Source organism: Phocoena sinus, chromosome 19, assembly GCF_008692025.1.
Source record: "Phocoena sinus isolate mPhoSin1 chromosome 19, mPhoSin1.pri, whole genome shotgun sequence".
Lineage (NCBI taxonomy): Eukaryota > Metazoa > Chordata > Mammalia > Artiodactyla > Phocoenidae > Phocoena > Phocoena sinus.
In genome coordinates this window covers 31,931,690-31,940,127 of record NC_045781.1, presented here as the reverse complement: position 1 = coordinate 31,940,127, position 8,438 = coordinate 31,931,690, and the positions used below count along the sequence as shown (strand labels likewise).

General features: G+C 47.5%; 1 protein-coding gene across 3 annotated transcripts in view; it reads left to right on the top strand.

Moving 5' to 3' along the window:
• Nucleotides 1-1,012: 1,012 nt before the first annotated feature.
• The window catches only part of KIFC3 (kinesin family member C3), a 62,515-nt gene continuing 55,089 nt past the window's right edge, over nt 1,013-8,438 (top strand). For 2 of the 3 annotated variants that reach the window (XM_032612324.1, XM_032612322.1), the window contains exon 1: nt 1,013-1,029. The gene's annotated coding sequence lies outside the window, so the exon portion shown is untranslated. The remainder of the gene's footprint in view (nt 1,030-8,438) is intronic. The other variant, XM_032612326.1, reaches the window with a different exon arrangement.

Genomic DNA, 8,438 nt, shown 5'->3' with positions numbered 1-8,438 from the left:
AGCAGAGAGGTCTCAAGCGTCCCTGGAAGAGCTGGCTTTTCCTTGGAGGGATATGGCAGCCACCAAAGGCTCTGAGCAGGAGGTAACATGATTCAGCTTTAATTTTCACAGGGTCAATAGGTCTGGTGTTGAGTTGAGGAGTGACAATAGTGGGTTAAGGGCTGGAGGTGGGAGACCTATTGCAGGAGCCCAGACAGAGATGGTGGGCGCAGTAGAGGTGGGGAGAAGTGGTCAGATTCTGGATGACATTTGAAGGAGGAACTGCCAGGAGTTGTAACTGAGAGGCTGTGGGGTGTGAAAGAAAGTAAGAGTCTAAGACACCTGCAGTTTCCACTTGAGTCTCGGGAAAGATGCGGTTGTTATTAGTTGGGATGGGAAGGCTGGGGAATGAAGAAGGATTTCAGCGGGATGAAAATTAAGGTTCAATTTTGGACATCTTGAGTTCCCACTTGAATGTTGAGAGCCTAATTTACTTTATTTTGCCCTCCTGCTCTAGAATTCTAATTCTTTTCAAGACGGAATGGACCAAAGAGGAGACACGTTGGGTAGAAAACTCAACAGGTGATATTTTAAAAACCCTGCTTGCGACCTGGGACATCCCCCTGGAAGCTGAAGATCCTGTCCTCAAAGGCTTTTAATTACTGGACTAAAGACTGAATGCCCACCTTGTCCCACACCGATGCCACTGCTGGTCCCCCTAGGAACTGGTGAACCAAGCAGAAAATTCCAGGATATAGGCTACTGCATTCTCCAGTTTGGAAGATTCTGCTCCCACAGCCTGACAGGGTGAGCTGGGCCGGGGCCGTCATGTTCGTGGTTCTGGCCCTGGTGAGGCTGAGCTCCAATATCTGGGCCCTGCAGAGGGGACAGTGGGAGAGAGACCGCAGCACAGGCCAGAAGGAGGCCCCTGGCTGTCATGGCTGGCACTGGCCTGGCCCCTGCACCTCTGACGGAGCTGTTCTTGCCAAACTCCTAGCGTCCTCCCCAGAAGGCATCCTGGTCTCTGCGGTAATGGACCATGGCTTACAGGTAAGGAGCTGAGGGACCAGACCTTGCCCAGGGGCTCCTATTGCTTTTATTTTTAAAAATATTTATGTATTTATTTGGTTGGTTGTGCTGGGTCTTTAGTTGTGGCAGGTGGGCTCCTTAGTTGTGGCATGCACGTGGGATCTAGTTCCCTGACCAGGGATTAAACCCAGACCCCCTGCATTGGGAGCATGGAGTCTTAACCATTGCACCACCAGGGAAGTCCCTCATATTGCTTTTAGATAAAGGAAAGAAACTCCTCCAGGATGGAATATATGGATTTTTTTCTTCAAGTCCTGCAAACATGTCTGAAGGTGGCCAGATTTAGGTATTTCTAGTATCTTCTATGCTCTCAAAAGTTCTGCCAACAGACCAGATCTAACCCAGAGAGTACTAGGTTTTTCCTGTCTGAGTTCAGTAGCCCAGCTCCATCACTTCCTGGCTGTGGGACCTTGAGCAAGTCACTTAAGTGCTCTGGGCCTCAGTTTCCTCTTTTGTAAAGTGGGGTAATAATACATAGTAACAAGGTAATGCATGCAAAGGGCGTTGCCCAGGGCCTCGTGGACAGTAAGCGCTGTGATGGGTAATATTCACGTTTTGACCATACTATAATTGGATTCCTTTCACGTAGTTCAGAATTAGCTGAAAATCCTTTTATAACATCTCAATTTGCCTGTGAGATAATCAGTCTTTGAAATTCTCACGGTTCCTTGCACACAGTAGGTGCTCCATGATATTTATTTAGAGGAATTTGAGTACCACTGTGTGGCCTGGTTTTAGGATGCTGGTTCTGCCCATACGGGCTGAGTGACCTTGGACAAGTCACAGAACGTCCCCTAAACCTTAGTTTTTGGACTTATTAAGGTGGGAATAATGGGCTCTCTCTCGCTGGGTTGTCATGAGGATAAAACATGATAGTAAAGGTGAAGGAATTCAAAAACTGCTCAAGTTTTTAGGATTGTTGAACAGTTTTATTGAATTATGAAATGGAATTGTTGAATTATTGTTGCATTGTTTTATTGTTTATTGCTGTTGTTGTTCTCATTGTTGATGAAATGGTGGAGCCTGAGATGAGGGTCGATTGGTTTGGGGTGATTCTCAATTTGCTGCCCTGGATCGCTTTAATTATTTACAAGCTCGTTAACTAGCCTGATTTGACTGATTGATGTCTTCACTCGATAAATATGTATTGAATGTTTTTTTTGTACCAGAGCCTGTTCCAGGCCGTGAACAGGCCGATGTGATTCTCTAACTTGGAGCTGGCATTCCTGGTAGGGGAGGCAAACAGGAAACAAGATGATTTCGGATGGTGATATGAACCACGATGAGAATAAAACACAGAAAGAAGGCAGGTGATGGGAGGCTGGGGGGTAGTCAGGGAAGGCCTCTTTGAGGAAGTGACATCCTTAAGACCTGAGGATGGACAGATGCCAGCCTTGAGAGAAGGAGAAAGGGGAATGGGGTGTGTGTGGAGGTCTGCATGGGGTGTTCCAGACAGGGGAACACCCAGAGCAAAGACCCTGAAATGGGAAAGCACCTGGATGGCATGGTGACAGACCCGAGAGAGGTGGTGGCTGAAGAACAGAGGACGAAGTGCATTAAGAGGCCAGCGGGACACGTCCTATAGGACCCCATGGGTGACAGTAAGGGACTGGGGTTTTCGTGGAATAGGGAGCCCCTTGGAGGGTTGTAACTCTTCCCCCACGTATTGTACGGATCACTCTCCCATCTCCTTCCGGTCTCATATGCCCCTTTCAGCGAGGCTGCCCCTGACCACCCTACCTAAAATTGCAACCCCCTGTTTAAAGAGCCGTAGTAAATTCACCCACTCACCACACTCCATGTCCTCCCTCCCTGTGTCATTTTTCTCCACAGCTCTTCTTATCCTCTAACACACTCCACATTTCCCTCTTTAATTTTGTCGGTTGTCCTCTTTCTGATAAGAATGCAATGTCTAGCAAGGTCTAGAAAGTGGTAGAACAGTGCTGGCCCAGAGTAAGCGTGCAGATATTTGTTGAATGCAAGACTGAATGAAGTGACATGTTGTAGTTTCTGCTTTTACAAGTCCCTCTGGCTGCCTCGTGGAGGGGGGACAGGGGGGACACGGGGAGCCTGGTGAGGTCGCTTCCTCAGCCCCCCAGGACGAGGGTGTGGGAGGTGGTGTGACACCGTCTTGCATGTAGGGCCCGCTGGGCTTGCGTGAGGGTTTGAAAAATGAAAGGACTCGCTTTAGGATTTTGACTTGAGCAACTGTGGCCGTTTACTGAAACGGGTGGAGGAAAGCAGGGAGTAGGGAGGGGACAACTTAGAATAATCAACTTGAAAAGTCTGTTAGACAACGCAGTGGCATTGTCAATGGCAAAAAGATGGTGATGAAAAAGAAAGTGCTGAAAATAGCGGAGAAACTGTCAAATTGACAAATATGTGTTGCTCAAGTATTTTGGAATTTTAGATCCAGAAAAAAAAAAATCCCAAACCTACAGCTGAGTAAGTTTGGGTAAATAAACCTGACGCTTTGATTACATTCAAGTGTAAAGCATCAAATAATAATATTAGCCAAACATGCCTATATTTTTAAGTCACAGGAAGCGCTTTAAAATAAATTTCAATGGAATTTAAAATAAAATGAAGGGAATGACTGTGGGGGAGGTCTCCAATTTATAGCAATTTTTTTTTTTTAGCCTTTCAGTTACAAAGACAATTAAAAATAATCTTTAATATTTTGGAAAAAAAAAAATATTTTGGGGAGCAATACCACCCAGAATAAGGGTTACTTTCCAGAATGCTCTTCTCAGGTTTTAGGAAGAGACCAGTGGTTTGTCCTCTGCCTGGGACCCTTCAGGACTCCCCCATATTTCCCAGGGCCCATTTCAGCCGAGTCAGCATTCCACCTAGAGTTTCATGCATCTCATGCAGTGGTGCCTTTCTGTTGTTTGCTTTTCACACATAGAGATGCACGTCTGTGCTAACTATAAGATGCAGAAATAGTTCAGGAAGCAAAGATGACAATGCAAAACCTGGGAAGAAATGGATTAAGCAAAGCTATGCTGTAGTCCGACCTTGATGGGCTTCTTGAAAGCATTTAGTTCTTGGAAAACGGAAGCTACAGAACCATAGCAATTTCAGCCCGTTCTTTCCTCACGGGGAAATCATAAAAGCAACATTTTCCACCTAAAGATTTTCCTGCCCCCACGAAAATGACGTGCTGACAGCTCATATTTTCCCATGCGGAGCTGTGCTTTCTGAACACTGTCTTGTCTACGGATGGTTGGTAACAAATATGCATGTAGCCTCGCCTTTGAGAGAAATTGCTGCAGACAAGCTCGGGCAGGGCTGTAACCAGGTGGCCACGTCGGGAACTCAGGGTGTGTTTAGTATTCCGCTTGCGTCGAGGCTTCGAGGACCCAGCCAAGGCTGCCTCTAGGATTGCTGTGCAGCTTGCAAGGTACATGAATTTTGAATCTTGAGGCTGCTTGGAGGAGGTTTGTAGCTAAAACATGAGCTGTTCTTACAGGTGAATCCGAGCTTAATTCCGTCCTCTGAGCGTGGGGATGCTGCCTTCCCCTACCCCCCACTTCTCTGTTCTTTGTTCTCTGAAGGCGGATTTGCCTGCAGTGCATGGTTTGGTGCAGAAAACTACCACTCTCTCAGAAGAAAAAAGATGAGCCTGCTCTGTGGATGGGTTTAAACTGTGCTATTGCTGCCTCCTCACCTCATTTTCTTCCCCAGCCCCCCGCTACTTGACCCTGGTTCAGCAAGCCAGCGTGGACCTGGGTCTGAGCCGGGCTCTGCCATGGCCACTCTGCATGACCCTTAGCCTGGGCCTCATTGTCTCATCCATGCAGTGACGAAGTACAGGAATATCATCACCTCCACCTCTGTCACACAATAATGATGCTATGTGTGGCACGGATGCTCAGAGACACAGGGTCCTCTGTGCACTGACTAAGACCCCAATTCCAAGGGCCTTACCTGGAGGCAGTACCACTCCCCAGTTGCGGGCTCACAGTGGCAAATGGGCGCACCTCATCCTCACACATCCCCGAGGATACGTATCTGCCCACACCTGCCCAGAACAAATGCTGGGAAAATGAAAATGTCAATTAAACGGTTGCTATGGCAACCCGATCTCATGTTGGCTGCTACATTTGCAGTGTTGTGATTATTTTTCTCCCATTGGGTTGATTGATTTCCTCAGTTGTTGCCTCCTTCCCCATCTCTGTCACCCTTTCAACACACACAGTCACACACTCACAAGTACTCAACACACTGTACACACTGGTTTGTAACAGAGCAGATGATGCCCCTTTAAAGGGCTGAGATGAAAGCCAGGAAAATGATTTTGGAGGAAGCGGGCACGTTTTTGCGTTCTTTTCGTGACTTTTCGGGGTAGTGCAACGAGATAGACTTTTCGGCCTGACACCCGAAAGACTCTACTATGAAAATTCCCTTTTTGACCTCGCACGAGTTCTTCAACTTCTTGAGCGGGTGGTGTAGCTTTTTCTCAAGAGAACGTAATGCTCTTAGCCCTACAGGGGGAGGGGAGGGAAGTCTAATAAAGATTGACAAGAAAATGCCTGCAACCTTTTCGCTCCCCTGAGGAGTGACCCACACGCTGGTCGTGGCTCGGTTTCACTCTGGAGTCCACTTTGGCCTGGGTGAGGAGCAAGGGCCTGGAGACAGGTGCCTGGGTTGGAATCGAGTTTTATTAGCTACGAAACTCTGAGTTAGTCTCTTAATCCCTCTGTTAGTCTACGAAACGGGGCTGACAAGAGGAGTGCTACCTCATCGGGCTGTTATGATAATTAACTGAAATGCCATAGAAATCGTTGGCATGGAGTAAGGACCCCATACATGATCTCTCTTATTCTATTCATGATGGTCATTTCCGGAAATCCACAAAGGAAAAGTGTACCATCCAATTGTCATCACTGGACGATATGTGCTTTAACTTTCCATTTGTGTGTCTTTGCTGCTTTTTGGAATTCATGGCAGCTTCTTCGTTCAGAGCTGGTTGGGGTGGCATAGACAAGCATTCATTTTTTTCTCCCTGTTGATAAATGAGTTGATTTGATCTAGTAATTTTTAAATTTTGTTTTTAAAAGAAAGCGTTTTTTTCTTTTTCCTGTTGCCGAAACTTTCTGATGATGAAGTCCCCTATCACCGACTCAAATATCTCAAGTGCTGAAGTGCCTTGCAGGGAAGAGGCAGCATTTCTCCCATGACGTGTGCCTAGCAAAAAAGAGGGAATGAATGACTCTTCCTTTGGTCTTACTCATAGGGAGGAGGGACCCGGCAGGGATCCAGTCTTGGCAAAGAGGAAAGCCAAAGAAGGAAGCTTTTTTGTTGCTTTTTTTATCCTCCTGAACTTCACTATCAGAGGCAGGTATCTCCCGCCTTTTCCTAGATCTATTTCCTTGGGGAAGAGGCTGCAGGGAGGGGAGGTCCGAGCATCCCTAATTGCTGCCTCTGCAGAGCAGGGGGCAGTAGAGACACCAAAAGGTAACTAACCCCTATTCTAGATGCCATCTGCAGGTGTTTTTATTTTACAGAAATTTCAGAATTTGAACCCCAAAAATAAAGCTTCAAGGTGAATATTTTACTGAATATTGAATGAACTATATAATGTGTATAACCTTGGCAGTATATTTTTTTAATGTTTAAAAAATGTAAGGGAGCACAGTTTGCTCAGGGGCAACCTGGTGTTTCCTAGGCCTCGAATAGTTGAAATGAGGAGAGCTCCACTAAGAAACAGCAGTAAGATTACTTTAGCAGATGGTAACCTTTAGCAATTTTTTATCAAACAATTTATTTAATCATGTGTGCCTAAACCACCATACGTGTATTACTTTAAAAGTAAAATGGTAAATGCTCTCCTAAATATTGAATATTATTAAACTAAGTATATGCAGTGGGTATGACACCGCTTTAAAACTTGCCAGTGATACACTCCAGTTCTGTCCCCAAGCTCCCTTGGGGAGCAGAAGGGTGGCCTTAAGTTCCCTTTCAATAATTTTGGGGCCTCCCCTCCTCCCAGGTATCATCAGAGAGGGGAATTCACCCAGAGGTGGGGGCAGGGGCTCTGCTGGTTGATGTCCTGGTCTCTGATGCTGACACCATGGGTGTCCCGGCCTTTGGGTCCTCTTGTGGGGTGGCGGGTCCCTGCGGGCTGCTTCCAGGTGGAGCGTGCTTGGGACAAGGAGCTCAGGACGTGGCTGGAAGCTCCTCCTTGAGGTTGGCCCTGCCTGTCTGCCTCAGTGGGTGCACAGCCCTGCTCCCCAGCACCAGACTTGTCCCCATTGGTGAGAATGGCCTCGGGTGCTTGGACCTGCATCCCCAGAGTGCTATGGCTAAGCTGTCTATGTTCAAGAGTTAGGGGAGGGGGTCCTGGTGGAGTTGATGGGGAGGCTGACGACCCCCAAGCTTCACTATTCCTGCTACCACATCTCACACAAGATGGGAAGAGGGAGTTGCTGTCCCCTCCCTGCTCTTGGGTCCCTGGGTTGATATTTTTATGAAAGAAAAGAAGAGCCACTCCAAGATGATTCTGCAAAAATCCCTCTTTTTTTTTTTTTTTTTTTTAAATAAATTTATTTATTTATTTTTGGCTGCATTGGGTCTTGCTGCGCGCGGGCTTTCTCTAGTTGTGGTGCGCGGGCTTCTCATCACGGTGGCTTCTCTTATTGCAGGGCTCTAGGCACGCGGGCTTCAGTAGTTGTGGCTCACGGGCTCAGTTGCTCCGTGGCATGTGGGATCTTCCCGGACCAGGGCTCGAACCCGCGTCCCCTGCGTTGGCAGGCGGACTCTCAACCACTGCGCCACCAGGGAAGCCTCTAAGCTGCATTTTAACAACGTCTCAGGTGACTCATGTGCGTGATGCTGCTTGAGAAGCGCAACTCTGGGGGAGGGGCTGGTGGTGCTGTCATCAGAGGAGGCTGCCTCCTGCCAAGGGCTTTTGGAACACCTTGAGAAACTCATGTTGTATTAGCAGGGTTCAGCCTCCCTGCCGTGCACAGCTGTGGTTCTAACTACTGCACTGAACTTTGGTGTGAGACGTGCTCACTTGATAGGCAGCAGCGCTGCTCACCTGGAGGGAGCCCTGGGTCTGCTCATTACTCACGCCAATGGTCTAATTTCATGGTTTCTGCCTGCGGTTTTGTAATCCTGGACTTGCCAGGCTCAAGTGTGGTGAAAGTCACCAGGGCTGATGAATTTCTGACTCTGCTGATGGCTTCATCGGAAGTGACATTCCCCTTTCATTGGTAAGGTTCCGTCTAAACTGTCCCCTCAAAGACCTGGAGGAAAAAGAGGCTGACCTCACGGTGTGGCCTAGGTTACGGTGGTTTTAGTTACTCAAGACCCTAGGGATGTTGGGATCAATATTTTTTTTTCTTTCCCAAACAAATGAATAT